The 20,640-nt window shown below is 45.2% G+C and overlaps 1 protein-coding gene across 1 annotated transcript in view; it reads left to right on the top strand.

The window, feature by feature from the left end:
* Window positions 1-20,640, top strand: part of CCDC38 (coiled-coil domain containing 38) — a 2,358,499-nt gene that overhangs the window by 404,352 nt on the left and 1,933,507 nt on the right. The gene's annotated exons all lie outside the window — the stretch shown is intronic.

Below are 20,640 nucleotides of genomic sequence, written 5' to 3'. Positions count from 1 at the left end.
GTTTTCAACAATCCAATATTTCATGGCTTTTACTTTCACAAACATATTCATCTGGTGATTCGTTGGTTAATGGATTGTTGAAAACACGATGAACTTTTGGTGTACAAACAGCGATTAAATAATATCTAAGTGAATTAGACTTTTTTGCTCTAGCTAGTTGCCAGGAACCAGTGGACGTAACATCCCTAGCGCAGTCTATTATTTTTTAGGCTGACCGCTCGCCTTCTAGAAGGATTTTCTTTGCTTCCTCCTTTTCTTCTGGTGGAAGTCCATCCAAGAAAGGTGCCATATCCAACCACATTTGCCTATTATAATGGGCCCTATAAAGTTGGGGAATTCGAAGCTCGTACTGTTAAGGCAGACATAGTCGAACAGCGCTTTCCAGTGTTGTCAAGCCTTCTACCCTCTTTGTCGGGTGGCGTAGTCAGAGGGGCCGAAGGATTCTTAGATCGTCACTGAGCTGCTTGCGAGATCAGCGAATTGGGTTTTGGATGACCTATTAAGCAAGTCTTGGCAAAAGAGGTGGAACAGTTGCTAGGTTTTGCATGATTCTCAGTCACTCTTGAAATATAATTAAGGCTCCCTGTTTTCTGTTTTTACGGATTTTTACCGATAAATACAGAAAGAAAACAATGTGTTTTCTGTCTGCATTTATTTTAAAAAGTGTTCAAATACAGAAATGATGCTCTTTTTAAGTGACTCTCCATACTGTTTGTGATGAATAATCGGCCAGCAGCTGAGCATATGGACAGCATAGGAACTAAAAAACAGGATGAAATGTATTTAAATAACTGCATATGTCAACATAAATTTATGGAATAATGCTAGTATTTACCAGTGGATGTATTGTTACGTAATATTTGACAACTTAAATAGCTAAAACACAACAGACATCAAAGTATAAGTGCGTGTCTATCAGTTAAATTAATATTGAAATGTACAGTTTTTCAACTTCATTTATACGTAAAACACAAAATAAATATGGATAAATACCGATGAAATGGCCCAAAAATAAATATGGATAAATACAGACGGAAAAGTTTAAAAAATAAGTACCATAAAAATGAGAGCCCTAAATATAATCAGTTATAGGCATAGACCATACCGATTTCCTGTAAAGCTCTTTAAAATCATACAAGAAACAATCTTGTTGATGCACTGACATTGGTAATTTAAAATGCCTGGCCTCTCCAGAAGATTATGGAAGCCTCCCATATCCTCTCGAGGTGAATCTGCTTGGGGAGGAGGTGGAGATGCCAGTGGGGGGAAAATGTAAGACTCCTACTCATCTTGATGAATTTCACCCTCTTCTCCTCTCTCTATTTCCTCTTCAGAGGATGACAACTGTTGCACTGGAGCAACATAAGGAGAAGGACGAACACTTAGAGACCCCTTCTGTAGAAAAGGGGAGCAAACCTGTGCTTCCGGAAGGGGAGGAGGAGGAGAGGAGGAGGAGGAGCCTGTTGGAGAGGAGGCTCTGGAGGAAATCTCCTCTTATACTCTTTCCTTGTCAACGATGTCGTTGACGAGCTCGTCGACGAGGTAGGCTTCACAGCCAAATCTTGATTCGTCGACTGTTTTTAAGCCTCTGAAGCCACAAAAGAAGCCTTCCTTCCCGATCTTTCAAAGTCTTTGTGGAGAAAGTCCGATATACCTTACAATCCTAAGGCTTGTGTTCAGGATAAAGGCAGTAAAGGCAGTCATTAATGTGTAGTCTTTTTTCCAGCAAGTACCACAGGATCTGAAAAGACCTTTCTTAGGTGTATCTGACATGATGGCCATCAGTTTAATTAACCTCAAAACAGATATACAGGATTGGTAATATATCTGACAGGAAAAACACTTCAAAGTAGAGTAGAAAGAGAAAAACATGAGCAGAGCTCAGTGGAGACTCGCTTAGGACTACTTGCGGTAGAAAATCTGAGGAACTGGAGCTTTTCTCAGGAAGGTTCAACTGGGTGGTGTCTATTGATTGGCTGGTTGTAAGTTTTAGCCCTTTTTTACAAAAGGACAAGGATATGTCACAAATGTTTTAAGGCCTGGGCCTAATGTTCTATGTTTAATAGGACATTACTTTTGTTAATACCAGGGGCTCCCATCTCAACGACAAGAAATGATTACAAAATGTGAATCTATGAAAGTTCCAATACTGGAGTAATCCTGTTGTCACCCATCTCCATGTGCTCGTATATGGCTCATAAGAGTATTCTATTTCAGAACATGTTGGCTAATGAAATTAAATTAAATTAATGAAATTAATGAAAGAGGCTTTTGTATAGCGCTTGGCTACCCGGAGACATCTTAGCGCTGCAGATGTGGCTAGGGGAACAGAAGGGTTTATGGGAATAGCCAGGTTTTTAGATGTTTGCGAGATGTCAGATGGTTAGCTTCCTGTCGGATAGGGAGAGGCAGGGAGTTTTAGAGCCTAGAAGCGTTGTAGGAGAAAAGGTGGCCGCCTGGTCGAGCCTTCCTAATTCTGGGGACCTTAGCCAAGTGGAGCTCGTCCAAGCGGAGACTTTGCGTAGCCTTGTAAGGTTTAACAAAATTTTTGATGGTAGGTGGACCCTTGCCCTGCAAGCCTTTATGCGAAATGCAGAGGGCCTTAAAATGTATTCTCTCCTGTACTGGGAGCCAGTGAAGAGAACGTATGGCAGGCTTGGCTGAGCAAGGTTTTTTGTGCCTGTAAGAAGCCTTGCTGCCGAATTTTGAACAACTTGTAGTTTGGTAATGACTGAGTTGGAAGCACCCAAGTAAAGGGCATTGCCGTATTCCAGCCTGGAGAGGATGAGCGCCTGATTCACAAGCTTTCTTGAGTGGCTGGGTAAGAGAGGGAGTACTTTTCGAGTGGTTCTAAGCAAACCATAGCAAGCGGCGGCAGTTTTTCTTCCTTGGGCTCCAAAAGTGAGATCATGGTCGAGCCACATGCCCAAACATTTTATCCCCTTTTTTGCGATTGGGGCAAGGCCCATGCAGATCGGCCACAAAGTGTTAGAGTTAAAGTTTTCTTGGTTGCCCAGCAGCATGAGCTCCGTTTTGTCACCGTCGAGCTTCAGGTGGGATGAGCTCATCCAGCAAGCGACTTCTTTGAGGCAGGAGCACAGGTCCATAGTGGACTGTTCCGTCTGGTTCAGTGCCACGATTAGCTGGGTGCCATTAATGTATGTAACTATGTGGACTCCAAAAGGGGCGACTATCTCTGCCAGGGGGGCCATGTACACATTAAAAAGTGTGGGGCTCAGAGACGAGCCCTGGGGAAACCCACACTGAAGCGGGACTGGTTGGGAGCGGGTGTTTCCTTCGAATACCTGGAAGAATCTGTCTTCCAGGAATGATTGCAACCATGATAAGGCCATAACTGTCACTCCCACTTTTTTGAGGCGGTGGACCAAAGTGCTGTGGTTCACTCTGTCAAAGGCTGCACTTAGGTCCAGGAGGATGATGGCCGAAGATCCTCCGGAGTCAAGAATCTTTCTTGACTACTCCTCTACTACTGCTATCTGTGCCCTGACCAGGGCGAAAGCCAGTCTGAGAAGAGTGGAGCAGTTTAAAAGTTTCCAGGTGCGCAGAAAGTAGACGATTGACATATTTTTCTGCGATCTTGCTAATTCCGGGGAGTAATGAAATGGCCGATAATTGCCCAGCTCTGTGTGGTCTAAATAAGTTTTGCTTAGTAATGCCGTCACCATAGCATTTTTCCAGTCTTGGGAGACTGTACCCGATGCTATAGAGGCGTTAATTACATTGGTGATGGGAGAGATGACCGTGGGTGCTACCAACTTCAAGATATTAGGAGGGGCAGGGTCAAGCAGGGACCCGCTCTTGACAGAGTCTAAGATAGGAGAGAGTAATTCCTCAGTGAGTGGAGTGAATGATTCTAAGAGATGAAAGTTATTCTGAGGTTCTGAGTCGTGAAACTTGGGTGAGTGCTCATTGTTAGTGAGTGCAAGGAGGTTGAGAATATTTCGAATTTTGGTGGAGAAGAATCATGCTAATTCTTCGCGACCAGACGTGTAGGGTCTGCAGGCGGGTCAGGGACTTTCATGAGTTTTTTGCGATCCAGAATATTTCTCTGGAGGAGTTGGAGGAGGATCGGATTTTTTCCTCTTAATAGGCAGCCTGGGCTGCTTTTAGTGCTGTTTTATAAAAAGCGATAGAAGACCTGTATTCTGATTTTTTTCTCGCTTGCAAATTCTTTCCTCCATGCTCTTTTTCTAAGCATGATTCTACATTTAAATTAAAATAATAAAGTATGTACCTAATTGCCTATATTGTGTCATCTAAAGACGAGTAGCACTAAATGTGTTGAAAGTGTATTCTAATGACACATACATGTACAATAAATCACATCATCCTTTGTAGTGAAACATGGATGTGTTTGTTTCATTACAACTGCTGTCAGGAGTACCTCAGTCATCCAAAGTACCTCATCCAGGGATTTAGGAGACCTTTTGACTGCAGCAATCAGGTCCATTAGCATCCATCAATCAGGTAAGGGTGCCATATAGTGTTGTAAAGTATTATTTTCCCAAGCTTTTACAGGCACCAAATAATTATTAAAGTAAATGAGCAGATATCCCCACTTTTTGTAAGCATCTAATGTTGGTGTGTGATTTGTTCCCAACATAATCAGTGATGTCTGTGTTTATTTTGCATGTTCACTAATTATTCTTGCAGAACTTTAAGGTGCCACTTCCTTCTGAAGCTTCGGGATTGAGGATCATGTCTTCTGCCATACAATATAGGAGCCAGGTTCAGTAGTTAACATTACTGGGGATTTGGATACCATACAGATCTGTGGTAAGAGCTGGTGAGTATGATTTTGCATTGCCAATCTTCGTTAAACATCTCAAAGCCACAGTGTGAGCTGTCGCATGTAGGTGTACACAAACCCGATCACACGTGGAACTTCAGATAGAAGCAAAGAAAAAGGGTTCAAACGCTTGTGTTGTAGCACATGATATACTGCTGTAAATACTTATTGTGTTGCATCCTCTGTCTTTTAGGTGCTGAGGACAATGAGTCGCTTGATGAAACTGAACCATCCACCATTGGAGGATGGTGGGCAAATCCAAGGAGAGAACCCGATCCTCCTCCATTGCTGCTCCTCCAAGCAGCAATGTCAGTGGCCTGCAGTGCTCAACAAGACAAGGATGAGGAGGAATACGAGGAGCGGGTGTTGGTCACAAAGGAGGGCCTGGATGAGAGGAGTGCATTGTTGGTACACTGACCAAAAGACAGAGAGCAACATCAGGCCAACATTGTACCTCCCACTTCCCTTCTGAGGATTGCCTTTTCCCAGCAGCCAGCTAACCACGCACAGAGTTTACCTCCCCAACACAACCATCGTTTCCTCACAGCCCTCAAGTCCAAGGTCCATCCATTGCTTCTCCTACACACACCTCCCATGACTGTATATCCCAGGCCTTAAATAATTACAGATTTGTAAAGCACAGCTTATCACCCCTGAGGGTATCCATGCGCTGGGGGCCATCAGGGAGATTTAGTGAGCTATTGCCTAGAGTCACATGATGCTGAACTGAGAAGCCAACATCGTAGGATGTCGAACCATGTGTCCCGCTCGCCCGAGTCAGATGCTCTGGATATTGGGCCACACATCATTCTTTTCCTTCTCTCAAGCATTTGAATGATATAACATCCCTGGTAAGGAGCAGGTATCTCTAGGCATGATTGTCCACCTCACAGGCTCCCACTTGCCACCCCTCCCCATGTTGGTGGACATGATTGTCATTTCAGAGGTTGCCCCATGCGAAGGGAAATGTCAGATGCTCCTTTTGGCCAGTGGGAAGAAGATTTTTTCAAACAACAGTCTGATGTGAGTAAGGACATTTGTGCAATTGAGGCTATTCTGTCTGGCATATCAGACTCACTACAGTAAATCCCTCAGATGGGTGACAGGCAGACCCGTGTCTTGAACAGCATTGTAAAATCTTGGCAAGACATGTCAAGGTTGTACCATGACCAAATATCAATCTATGGAGAAGAGAATGCAAGACACCATATCTTGGCCATGAAGATGATGCAGGTCATGTTGAAAATATTTTAAAGTCTTCCTTCACGGTGAACACATGGAGAGGACCAAACACACCAACCTGCATCCCATCCAGCCAGCTACACCACCACCTTCACAGGCACAAACCCCACTTTTACTGGCAACCCTCCCTCATCTGCACAGGTAACCCCACCACCTGTACAAACACGTCCCCCACCTGTACAGCCATTCCCCATATGCACATGCACCTCCCAACCTATACAGGCACCCTCACCACTTGTACAGGCACGTCCCCTACCTGTAAAGGCACCCTCCCCATGTGTTCAGGCATACCCCTACCGGTATAGGCACGTCCTCCCATCTGTACAGACACGTCCCTCTACCTCGACCTGTACAGGCAACCCCCTTATTCAGGGAACCCTGCACCTGCACACACACTTTCCCCACCTGTACAGACACCCTCCTCCCCAGTACAGGCACCCTCCCTACCTATACAAGCATGTACTCCCCTGTATAGGCACATCCCCCCACACACATGTACCCACCAACTGTGCAGACACCACCCTCCTCGGCTTTGGCAAACTAATCCCCGTGCATAGGCAGATGCCTCACACCCATCTACACACTGGCACCAACCCAGATTGCGCACTAACTCACAGAAACCCTCACCACCACATTTCCGTAGTCGTTAGAGAGATCCCAGTGACCACTGTAAATATGTAATCACTCAAAAGAAATGTAAATAAATACAATAATTCACAAATCAGTACTTCTATCCGAGTTGATTAATATTTGATCATGTTCAAAGGGTTCCTCTGGTTGTAGGACATATATGTGACTATAAATGTGTGTGAGCAAGACATGTTGATCTATAGAGCCATCAGTGTTACAAGGTGTTTTGTTGAAAGCTTAGCAAAACACCTAAAGTTTTAGACTCCCCTACTTTGAGTACAGCATATATAATGAAAAGACAGAGAGGTATATAAATATGATTATTTTTACTATATATATATAAATATATTAAACACACGCTGAGGTGGCGTGCTTCTGCCTCTTAGAACGGCGGGCTGCCGACGGGGTTCGCCAGCCCCTCAATATACACACACTCCTGGTTTACAATCCTTCATTGATGAAAAAACCCAGAGTCGGAGCCCCAATGCAGTGAACGGTGCTTTCAGTTTTTAATCGGCAAAAAAAAAACACCCAACGCGTTTCGAGATCAGCCGATCTCTTGCTCACGGGTGAAGCTTACCAGTACCATCCTTCTTTTAAAGTTACATGCTATGATTTAGGTTTTACCACGTGATCAATAGACATAAAGAAAACATTCAGCTAATGCAATGTCCCTTGTAATGTTTAAATAAATGTTTCATGTAAACATTAATGTCATGTTACGGTCCAGAAAAGGAAAACATACACAGTGGAAGTCACATTTCCAATGGCAACCGTATTTACAAGGCAACAAATATCCTCAAGGCATATTAATTGTTGAAAGAAAGTCCTTATTGCAGCCATGTGAAAGTTCCACAATGCCATCCTGCTCGGGCCATTAGTTCCCGGCAACAATTGCTAGTTTAGTGTTTATGCACACAAACAGCCAACATATATAGTCCTTGGTTATAAATATCGCCCCAGTGGGCTTGTGCCGCATAGCTTAATTACGCCATTCATGGTGACTTCAAAAATTCAGCCCAAGTGGGCTAAATCACAATAGTGTTCCAATTCCTGCAAGAAAGAGAAAAGAGGACATTGTTATGTATACCAATTGTTTCTAAACAGATCCGTGTTTTCTTTAAAAACATATTAAAATGCCAGAATTCAGTTACCTAAGAAACAGCAGCTACTCTATACACCATATGTGACTCCTATCAGTTTTGGAGGTGAATTGCTAACTCCTGCCCCAAATTGTGTCCTACAGGCTGCATTGTGTTGTACATTATAATGTACTTCGATTCCAGTTTTCTCAACTCCAACCACCTGTTCCCTCCCCTCTCATTGCTCTCAACGCTGTCCAGGACATAGAATTTCATCAAGTTAGGATTCTTATTGAGTTCCTCGGCAAAATGCCTGGCTACGGGGTATTGTTGATTCACATTCCTGATGGCTCTTTGATGTTCCAAAATTCTCAGCTTGGCTTGTTTAGTGGTGCACCCTATATAAAATGTGTTGCACGGACATTCCAGTGCATAGATAACATATTCAGTAGTACAACTGAGATGTTTTGTTATCTTATGTGCACAGCGCTCTTTAGACAGTTGTATTGTTTTGCAATTGTTACTGTATTTGCAGGCCTTGCACCTGCGACATGGAAAAAATCCTTGTATTATGTTGGATCTGTTACTCTCTTTCAGCAGTGTGGTGCTCAATACATCCTTTAACCCCTCCCCTGCTGATGACGGAACCGCTCCGTCATCAGCTACAGTTGGGCTGTGCTGATGACGGAGCGGTTCCGTCATGGCCCAGCCGCCGGCCTGCGCGGCACTGATTTCATGCCTGCGCGGGCGTTCTAATGAGCGGGGCGGGTCATGACGGAACCGCTCCGTCACCAGCATAACTCAACCGCGGCTGGTGACGGAGCGGTTCTGTCACCAGCATGCGGCCAAAGCAGCACATTATCTGGGAGTTTTTTTGCATCCCAAAGGACCTCAAAAAAGTGAATGCGCCAAGGGTTACTTGCCTAATCTGTGACATTGAACTTTCAAGGGGGAACCCTAACAAGAAATACTCTTTTGGCAATAACACCATGATTCGCCACATGCAGCGCCGGCATCCTAACAACTATGCTGCGGCAGAGGTCCGAGAACTGGCCAGAAACCCTCCCCAATCTTCACCCAGCATGTCCAAAAGAAAGCAACCCACTCCATCGGGACCAGAGACAAGGGAGATGGTCCCAAACATACAACCCCAATTTGGGCAATACAAGATCACTTGTATATTTTGTGGTAAAACAATCACCTTTGGTGACCAAAGCATAAAGCTCATCAACCGTGCTGGTGACAACCACAATTGCCCCAAAAAACCCTAATTTTTTCCTGATTGTTTTTTGCTCCAGTTGAGCCCTTTACAATTCCCTGTTTTTTGTTTCTCCCCATAAAAATAACAAAAAAAATAGGAAATTGTTCAAAAAAGCCAAAAAAAGTACAAGATGTTCAAAAAAAATATATATATATATAAAACAACAAAAAGAAGAAAAAAACAGTTCTTTTTAGAACTACCTCCAATTTATAAAAAAAGGCTAAATTTTTTTAAAACTCTGTCATTCTTTCCCCCCCATGGTACGCTCCCCGGTACGCTCCCCGGTGCGCGTACCGGGCGCTCCCCCCGCGCAAATCGAAAAAAATAATAATTTTTTTTGCCCCGCGAGGCCCTTTTATGGCCCCCACATCAAACCTAGGGGGTCAGGGGGGTCTACTCTGCCTCCTTTTGGTCATTTCCCCCTTTGTTTTTGCCACCTCTTGTGTCTCGATCCTACCGAGACACAAGATGGCGGCCTCTCCGGACTGTTTGGAATGTTGACAGACACCCGAGAGCCAATCAGCTTTCCGCGCACGAACTCGAGTAGTGCGGTGGTTCGCGCCCCGTGCACGTATTGGGGCGCGCTTATAGATATATATATATTTTTAACCTAAATTACTCAAAATCCACTGGAGCACATATCTTGAGACATAGCAAAGGCACATCGGGCTACCAGTCCCTACAATTTTGCCAAGTTTGGTGGAAATCCATTCAGCCGTTCGGGCTAAAAGTGAGTTTGACCGCCATATGGAAATTAACATGGGGAAAACACATTTTGGGACCCCCCTTTTATCTCGGCCCCCGCTTGACGAATCCCCCCCAAACTTTCAGGGAAGGAGCGGAGCGCCGCGAGGCAAATTTGAGGCAGATTCCTCAACCGGCTCCAAAGTTATTCCCAATAGAATGTTGCGAATTCCCTATACAAAATAATCCTAACTATAACTACCTACTGGCGACCGCCAGTAGGTAATATATATATATATATATATATATATATATATATATATATATATATATATATATATACATATATATATATATATATTCACTGAAAAAACTATGGGTTATAGACCATATATAGTTAGGAATTAGCATTTACAAAACCTTATTTTACTCACACAAAACCATTGAAATTCCATATATAGTTAGTTGCACTAACTATATATCGCGCACCCGCAATCCACTGCTGATGATGTCACATATTACATCATTCATGACATGGTCAGTGACATCACTGATGACATCACTGATGACATCTCAAATGACATCACTGATGACATCACTGATGACATCATCCAGTGACTGTGTGTTTCTGTAAAGTTTAAATATGTTTTACATATTGAAGAATGAGTAGATGTAGAAGTGTCTGGGTGAAGGATTTAGTAGGTGCGTGACTGACTGTATGAGTGAGTGATTAAATGCGTCTCACTGAGTGCATGGGTTAGTGACTAAACTGTCTTCATTATGTCTGTTGTTCTGTAAACTGCTGCATGTGTTGATCAGTAGCTATATGAGTAACTATATGGGTTATTGATTGATTGTCGAAGTATTTGTATGGGAGACTGAGTGTGTGTGTGGCTGGCTGGGAGATGTGTGACTCTGTGCAGATCAATGTGTTCTTGTATCAATGATTGTATAAGAGAGTAAGTATGTGTTAGTATATGTTTGAAAATGTAAGGTACTCTATGTTTAACTGTATTGATTAGAAAATGGAAGTGTGATTGATTCTTTACAGGACTGACTAGGTGTGTGATAAACTCCATGGATGAGTGGCAGAGTGTGAGTGTCTGTATAGGTGTATGAGTGCATATGATAGTGTTTTAAAGATAAGTGATTGTATGTATGAATCATTGTATGGGTGAATGAGTGAATCTGTGTGTAGACATAGGAATTAGTGAGTGCGTATGTAGTAACTAGTATTGGTGTGTCAATGGTTTAAAAAATTATATTCTGTATTTTACACTGGATGTAACAGAGGTTATATTAAAGTGTTAGGAGATGCATTGTATTGTCACATGAATGATATCATCAGTGATGTCATTTGAGATGTCATCAGTGATGTCATCAGTGATGTCATTTGAGATGTTATCAGTGATGTCATTTGAGATGTCATCAGTGATGTCATTTGAGATGTCATCAGTGATGTCATCAGTGATGTCATCAGTGATGTAATTTGAGATGTCATCAGTGATGTCATCAGTGATGTCACTGACCATGTCATGAATGATGTAATATGTGACATCATCAGCAGTGGATTGCGGGTGCGCGATATATAGTTAGTGCAACTAACTATATATGGAATTTCAATGGTTTTGTGTGAGTAAAATAAGGTTTTGTAAATGCTAATTCCTAACTATATATGGTCTATAACCCATGTTTTTTTCAGTGAATTTTCAAGGTTTTGTAAATGCTAATTCCCAACTATATATGGTCTATAAACTATTTTTTTTTCAGTGAATTTCAATGGTTTTTTAATAGCAAATATCAAAAGCTTTAAAATATCAAGTACGTGGTAGGTAAAACATTTTCGTGTTTATGCACGCTGATGTGCTTTGAACGCTGCCCCCCCCCCTCTTTTCTTTTAGGAGTATTCTCTCTTTGCAGATAGTGAAGGGTAGGTAACGCAGGCCTTTGCCCCTGTTGTAATCCGTCGTGCCTGCTTCCCTCTCCATTTGATTGATTGTTATCCAAGCATTTACTGTTTTGGAATTGGTTCTCTTTGGTTCATTCTCTATTTACAAACAAGCACAGAGTCGCAATACTCTGTTTAGTCTTTGCAGATAGTGAAAAATCATTAGAAAAAACAAAAGGAATCAAGCAAAATCAGTAGGCCACTAATGGGATCTCTTTTTGACCTCGCTAAAATAGAAACATTAGGAACAACCCTTCATGAGAAATATGAAACTAGTGAGAGGAACTGAGCTCGACGCCATGATGGCTGCAAGACAGCTCGGCTCCGCCGCCCACCCCGCACAAAATAACGACAAACCCTATGCAAATATTATAAATATATACAACACACCAGCAAAGTAACAGGGTAAAACGTTTTATTAAATAACTATTTACATGGCAGCCTGCTGCAACATCGATCCAAATGCATGCCGCCGTTCCCGGGATTTCTCCCCGACTACTCTGCGGCCTGCGAGATGGAGAGGCCGGGGCGTTGACTAGGCGGGGCCTCCGGCCGCAACCACAGCGCCAACGATCGCTGCTGACGGAAGGGAGCCTTGCCGGTGAGAGCCACTGATCTGAAGAACAGCTGCCTGCGGTGCCTCCCTGAGCCGCTTGACGGAGGCCCCCGAGGGGCGGTGTGGTGGCGCAGACTCGGAGGGGGCGCTTGGCTCCTGCCCCCTCCCCAAGTCTTGTTGCCCTGGTATGGCCTGAGATCGCCCCCAACATAGGCGGCCGGCTCCCGGGGTCAGGCCGAACTTGTTGCCTTTTGGTGCCTCTTCCATTCTGGACCTTGTCCCACAATCCGTTTGACCTGAAGACACGTCCTGCGGTGCCCTGGTCCAACCATCACATATACCTGCGCCTGGAGACGGCGTGGGGTGCACTGGAAGGGAGAGGCGGCGCAAACGAGCCTCCCCCACCTCCCCAGGTGGAGGTTTCTCAGCTACACCCCAGCGCTTCACTCGGCCCGCTGAGTTGCGCCCGCTCCTGCGGCACAGTGCCTCGCTCGGCCAGCTGAATTGCGCCTGCTCTTGCTATTACAGCGTCTCACCCGCCATCCGGCTGAATTGCACCCACTCTTGCGGTACAGCGACAGGCGGCTGCCACGGAGCTCAGGAAATGGCGGTCGGCTCCACAGACTTGGGCCTGGCCTGCAAGGATGGCTCTGGGCAACCCTGGAACTCGGACGCTTGACTGCTAGGGCGTGGGCCCCATTCCCAAAAGCGTCCCCTCAGCCTTGAAGATTCTACAAGAGTCACCGGGGCCCCTGACTCCCGCAGACTTCCGGTGGGGAGCGACTGCCATGATTGCTCGCGGAATGGCCACGGCGTAGCCATGGGGTGCTCTCATGCTGACGCCAGCTTCAGTCTGAAACATCCAGAAACACTGTAGACTACCAATTCGATCAGTTCCGGTGGAGCCCCAAAGTGACCCGGTAGAGAAGAACTTGCCCTCCCCTCTTTGACTGATGGTTCTTGTTGCCTGTCCCTTCTGTTGTCATTTAACGGAACTTTTTGGACTGCTGAAAGGGGTTCTGTTCCGACCGCTGGTTGGTGGAGACATTTTGACTATATTCTGGACCTGCCCGGCCTCGCCCAAAATGGCGTCGGTATAAATGAAACTCGCAACTCCTTGATGTGTACTGGTTGCTCAGCCTTGATATCACGAGATATGTATGCAGTTTTGGAGCATATGGCGGGCGGGGACGGGTACTGATTGAACATTTGGACATCCCTATTGATATTAAGTTCTGATGTATTATTCATTACTGTACTATTGAAAGTTCGAATTAACGTTACTCATGGTACTTGCCCGCAAATGTATATCTAGATAATTTCATTGTAACTGTTAGACACCTTAATTCCTGCAACCTAATGGCCCGCCCGTTACGTTTTTCTACAGTGTAAAGGTCCCCTCATCATATACGATTCCAGTTTGCTCCGTGGCCGGCCCACGTGGTTGTAGGCCCGTATTTGTATACTGACATTTTTGCAACAAAGAGTTTTCGAAGGAAGTATGGAATCAGCGTCATAACAATCGTCTAGATTGGTAAGGTTTTAGAATAATGGCTGTTATTCCCGAACAATAGAAGACAGATAATGCAGACCCTTTGCCTGAATTTAGGATTGATTGAAATTTGTATCCGTCACACCTGCCCTTTTTCCAGAATTGTTAGGAATTGGTTGACCGTAGCTTAAGGTATCTGCCGAATGTAAGGTGTGGTATTTTGTCCCATAAAATAAGACTAATTGAGAAACAAATACACGAAGAGGGAACTCGAATTTAGAGACAAACAAAATGAAAAAATTTTTGGCATCATAAGAAGGGGAGGATATGTTACACAGAAAAATAATGCGAAAGGGATAGCCAAGATCTGTTGTATCACACGTTCCTGCAGCTAGTCTGATAATGGTAAGTAGAAGCTTTTTCGTGTTTGCGCGCGCTGACATCCTCTGAATGCTGTATCCCCCCCCCCCCCTTTCTTTTCTCCTCTGTAGGTTACATCGGAGTTCCGACTGAAGAATGGAGTGGACATGGACCGCACCGTGCTCCATGTAAGGAAAGACATAGACAAGCGCTGTGAGATATTGCATGGAGTGCAGACCATCACTGGGAACATGAAAAATTGTATGGTGTGACTGTGCGTACATGCCTTGATTGTATGGTATGAATGTGTATGTATTCCATATGCCCGGCCGATAAACGTTCTGTTTGTGCAACTGCCGCGTTAGAAAACAACATCGTGACGCGTCGCGTAACCGCGACGTATCGCGTTGTCGCGTAATGCGTCATATAACGCACCGCGTTAGCGCACCCAGAAGTGCTCCGGTGCGCGAGGCGCGAAGCGCAGCTTCCCGGAAGCGATCCGGGGCACGTCGCAGAGCGCGTAACGTAAGCATAACAGGTCATGTGACTTGTTAATAAAACTTTTCATTGGTTCATTTCACTTTTGGGTTCCTAATGATGTAAGGCTAGGTCATGTGACCTAAAAATAACACTTTTCATTGGTTTAGAACTATTTTTTGTCCTAAATGATGAAAACCCCTCCTTGTTTTCTCACTCTGACTTTCATCTTTGTGAGAGGAAGACCTTTTTTCATCACTTAGCAATAGCAAGTGTTGTAGCTTCAGCTGGTGCATCCCCACCACCACCACCACCTCCTAGGAAGAGAGTACCACCTCCTCAGGTGGTGGTTGAGCAAGAGGTGCCCCCCACACCTTCTTGTTGCCTGATTCGGCCAGCTCAATCGATCGAGCATGAGACTCTGTTGTGATCTGAAGAACCGCTGCCTGCGGTGCCTCCCTGAGCCGCTTGACAGAGGCCCCCGAGGGGCGGTGTGGTGGCGCGGGCTGGGAAGAGGCGCTTGGCTCCTGCCCCCTCCCCAAGTCTCGCTCGGCCAGCTGAGTGGCGCCCACTCTTGCGGCCTACGACATGGAGAGGCCGGGGCGTTGACTAGGCGGGGCCTCCGGCCGCAACCACAGCGCCAACGATTGCTGCTGACGGAGGGGAGCCTTGCCGGTGAGAGCCACTGATCTGAAGAACGGCTACCTGCGGTGCCTCCCTGAACCGCTTGACGGAGGCCCCCGAGGGGCGGTGTGGTGGCGCGGACTGGGAGGGGGCGCTTAGCTCCTGCCCCCTCCCCAAGTCTCGCTTGGCCAGCTGAGTTGCGCCCACTCTTGCGGCCTACGACATGGAGAGGCCGGGGCGTTGACTAGGCGGGGCCTCCGGCTGCAACCACAGCGCCAACGATCGCTGCTGACGGAGGGGAGCCTTGCCGGTGAGAGCCACTGATCTGAAGAACCGCTGCCTGCGGTGCCTCCCTGAACCGCTTGACGGAGGCCCCCGAGGGGCGGTGTGGTGGCGCGGACTGGGAGGGGGCGCTTAGCTCCTGCCCCCTCCCCAAGTCTTGTTGCCCTGGTGTGGCCTAAGATGGCCCTCGACATAGGCGGCCGGCTCCCGGGGTCCGGCGGAACTTTTTGCCTTTTGGTGACTCTTCCATTCTGCACCTTGTCCCACAATCCGTTTGACCTGAAGACACGTCCTGCGGTGCCCTCGCAATGTGGCCTGGTCCCTGAATGTGTGCAGGGGTACGGTATTCCTCGCTCGGCCAGCTGAGTTGCGCCCACTCTTGCAGCCTACGACATGGAGAGGCCGGGGCGTTGACTAGGCGGGGCCTCCGGCCGCAACCACAGCGCCAACGATCGCTGCTAACGGAGGGGAGCCTTGCCGGTGAGAGCCACTGATCTGAAGAACCGCTGCCTGCGGTGCCTCCCTGAACCGCTTGACGGAGGCCCCCGAGGGGCGGTGTGGAAGCGCGGACTGGGAGGGGGCGCTTGGCTCCTGCCCCCTCCCCAAGTTGTGTTACCCTGGTGTGGCCTGAGATCGCCCCCGACATAGGCGGCCGGCTCCCGGGGTCCGGCGGAACTTTTTGCCTTTTGGTGACTCTTCCATTCTGGACGTTGTCCCACAATCCGTTTGACCTGAAGACACGTCCTGCGGCCTGGTCCCTGAATGTGTGCAGGGGGACGGTATTGATTGGATCAAGATGGCGGCTTCACACAAAGCTGACTCAAGTGTTGCTGCTGATGCTATGCAGACAAAAACTGGTTTTCAGTTTGTACATTGTTCAGGATTTTTCCATCCAAGGCTGGTTGAGAGTTTGTAGAACGATGGCTTCAGATTTTCAACATACTACTCTTCAACATTCTTCATAAATGTAACAATGTGAGACTCACTAGGAGAACGGCCGTTTATCTTTCCTTTCAAAATGCTGCCAACAATATTTTCTGAATGGAAGACACCATCTTGTAGCATAAAGGGCTGCGTCAAGGGTGGTATTGCCCAGAATGTCTTGTTTTCTAGTGCTCATAATGACGAAGCCAGAACTACCGAAAGGGATTCTGGTCCTGCCGCTACTTATTGGAGACATTGAACTATACTCTGGACCTGCCTGGCCTCGACCAAAATGGCGCCAGTATGGGAGCGACTTGCAACTCCTTATGACGTTCTAGTTACTTAGCCTTGACGTTATGGGGGATGTATGCGGTCTTTGTGCACATGGCGGGCGGGGAAGGGTACTGACTGGGAATACGGACAACCCTATTGATGTCGATTTTTCATTATTGATTATTGTATTAATAAAGCTTCGAAGTAATGTTACCCATGATACTCGCCCATGGTGTGCGTATGGACGATTTTATTGTAACTGATCCTGTTATACTTTCAATTAAAAAATCAACCTTCACTGATCCTGCAACCGTTTGTCACGTTTAGTTTTTTCAATTAAATGGCTCGCTTGTTACATACTCCTATACCCCTGGCTTTTGACCCTTTCCTACGCGCGGTCTGTACTACCGCCCTCGGGCGATCTATGTAATGAACAGACTACCATTGCTGAAACACAAGGGAATGCATCTCAGAGAGATAAGTCAAGTACGTGGTAGATAAAAACATTTTCGTGTTTATGCACGCTGATGTGCTTTGAACGCTGCCCCCCCCTCCCCCCTCCTCATCATTTAGATTACCACTGCCCATTGCACAAAAGCGTACCGGGCGCTCCCCACGCAAAAAAACCAATTTTTTATTTTTTTATTGTTTTTTTGCCCTCCACATCAAACCTAGGGGGTCAGGGAGGATCTACTATGCCCCCTTATGGTCATTTCCCCCTTTGTTTTGGCCTTCTCTTGTCTCTCGATCCTACCGAGAGACAAGATGGCGGCCGCTCCGGACTGTTTAGAATGTTGACAGACACCGGAGAGCCAATCAGCTTTGCTTCGCAAAGTTCTGTTACGCGTCAAGTACGCGAACCGGAGCGCTACCCGGAGCGCTGTCACAGATATATATATTTTTTTGAACGTTAATTTATCAAAATCCACTGGAGCACATATATTGAGACCTAGCAAAGGCACATCGGGCTAACAGTCCCTACAATTTTGCCAAGTTTCGTGCAAAACCATTCAGCCGTTCGAGCTAAAAGTGAGGCCAACCGCCCTATGGAAAATAACATGGGAAAAACGCGTTTTGGGACCCCCCTTTTTTCTTGGCCCCCCCTTGACGAAACCCCCCCAATTTTCAGGGGCTGCTCAGAAACAGAATGTTCCATTTTCCTGAAAATTTCAGCCAATTCCGTCCACAAGCGCCAAAGTTATTAGACATAGAATTTTCAAAAATCCCATAGAGAAAAAATCCTAACTATATATACCTACTGGCGATCGCCAGTAGGTTATATATATATATATATATATATATATATATATATATATATATATATATATATATATATATTGAACACAGATTCCCGGTACAAGCCAGTGCCCGCTCACGAGTGGGTCGTTCCTAGGGTCCCGGAAGCCCAATACCTTTCTCCAAACGTTTTCCTGCAGGAAAATACGTAGACGACACACCAGGAGTCTGCTGTGCTGTGAAAATTTATTGGCAGCAAAAACAAACAACGCGTTTCACCTCACGGCTTGCTCACGTTTGCTGAGGATTCTAAAACCTAGTCCTTTTACAATGCCAGTATGCTCGTCATAAAGGTATGACTAATGTATAAACACCCAAAAGTGAAAATATGGAGGCCATTTTGGAACAGAAAATTGTAACTTTGTATGTCAGTTTTGTACTTTCTAATCGATTCCTATGCAAACAAAAATGGCAACAGTGTACAATAGTATATTATGTGTCAAATATTTCACAAAATAAAATAATATAATATAGCGTTAAGCATCCCGAATGCATACAGTTATCTATCCGCATGTATTAATGCCAATCATTCTCGGCTAGCTTTAGCCTCATAATTATCATTTACATCAATGTTAGCCGCCATCTAATGTTATGCTGTGTTACGCATTGAGGAAACATAAAATACACAGTATATGTTTTTTACGATATTCTTAAGGATATACCGGAGGACTGGAATTAAGCCCAAGTGGGCATAGTCTAAAAGTTAACAAATATGTTGGTATACATGACATTCTCTTTGACACGATCCATGCTTGAAAAGTTAGGCCCAAGAGGGCAAAGTCCATAGTCTGATAGATTATTTGCATATATTTGCAGTGGATTCAAATGATCCCAACTGACTGTGTTGCCCATTTTCAGACTTTCACATTTCATTTCAATCCTCCAAACAAAGTTTCCTCAGCGCCACATAGGCTTTTTGGTTGCAACTGACATGTCTGTGCATTAGGGTTCCAATTTCCAACATCATATAAACAAAATCTGTGAATTAAAACATAGGAAACAGTTTAAAAAGACGACTTAAGTTTGGCAGCTAAATAATTCTGATGTTCATACATCAAATGTTTCATGTACAAGCTAATTCATATATACATTTCTCATGTCATCGCTCAAGGTGCACAGAAAGTTCCTCATGATTATTCAGACCTTGAGGAAACATGGTTTCAAAATCTATAATGTATCTTGATTCCATCTTTCTAAGACATGTTGTTCTGTCACCACCACGTACTCCCAGATCAATCCTGTCCAGCACCATCATTCTCAGCAAGTTTTTGTTTTGAAAGTGGTAATCGAAAAAATGCCTAGCCACAGGGTATTGCACATTGTAGTTTTTAATGGCTCTGAGGTGCTGTAGCACTCTTTCTTTCGCCTTTAATGTGGTGCTTCCTATATACCACTTATCGCATGGGCAAATAAGTAGGTATACGCAGTACGTGGTATTACAGGTTACATTCTTCTGTATGGAAAACACCCTTCCAGTACTAGGCACAATTACCTCTTTGCAACTGATGCTGTTACGACAGGCTTTACATGACCTGCAACACTTGAACCCTGGTGTATCATTCGGTTTTTCGGTGCTGGTCACAGAATTCGGACTGAGCCCATCCCTCAAGGATTTGCTCCTTCTGAACGTGACCTGCGGGTTAGGGCTTATGTGTGATTTCAGATGTTGATCTGTCAGCAGCACATGCCAATGTTTCAACAGAATCTTCCTCACTTCCGTAGCTTGGCCTGAAAAGGTAGTGATGAATCTGATGTTAGATTCAGTGTTGCTGACCTTGTTGGTGTCTAAAAGATCTTTCCCCTCTTTAGTGTTTACCCTTTTCACAGCACCTTGTATAGTTTTGTAATTGTACCCACGTTCTTTGAAGCGCTTGATCATGGTCTCTTGCTCCATTTCAAACGCCTCCTTGGTGCTACAGTTACGCTTGGCACGTAGCAGTTCCCCATAGGGGATACTGTCTATGAGGTTTCTGGGGTGTGCACTCCTAGCATTCAATAGACTATTGCCTGCTGTTGCCTTCCTATAGAGGCTGGTAGTTTATTGTAGTCTCCTTGATCTCAACACATATGTCCAGGAACTCTATCTTAGATTTGTGTATATGTTCAGTGAATCTAAGATTTATTGAATTATTGTTCAGCTCGCACACGAATCCTCTCACTGATTCTTCTGTGCCATCCCAGATCACAAAGATGTTGTCGATATACCTTAGCCACAGGACAACATTGGTGTTAAAATTGGCGACCTCGCTGGACACCTGCTCCTCCCACCACCCCATGAAGAGGTTGGCATAACTAGGGGCGAAGCAGGTGCCCATCGCCGTGCCCTGTGACTGTCGGTATATCAACTCATCAAAAATAAAAAAATTGTGATGTAAACAAAATTCAATGAGTTCAAGCAACATCTTGGAGTGCTCCAGATACGCAATGGATCTTGATTTCAGAAAGTGTTCCACTGCTTGTAAGCCTACGCTGTTTCTTATGCACGTATACAAACTGTTTACGTCAAGGGTAACCAAGATGTAAGTAGGTTCCCAAACAATACCCTCAATGCTCTTCAAAAAATGTGTAGTGTCCTTAAGGTATGTGGGTAAAGCTGTTACAAAGGGTCTCAAGTAGTAATCAATGTATTGGGAGGTTTTTTCAAGTAGTGAACCTAATGACGATACAATGGGTCTCCCTGGTGGATTAGTGGCATTTTT

Source organism: Lissotriton vulgaris, chromosome 1_1, assembly GCF_964263255.1.
Source record: "Lissotriton vulgaris chromosome 1_1, aLisVul1.2, whole genome shotgun sequence".
Classification (NCBI taxonomy): Eukaryota; Metazoa; Chordata; class Amphibia; order Caudata; family Salamandridae; genus Lissotriton; species Lissotriton vulgaris.
Note: the sequence above shows the minus strand (reverse complement) of the source record. Positions and strands in the feature narration are given on the sequence as shown.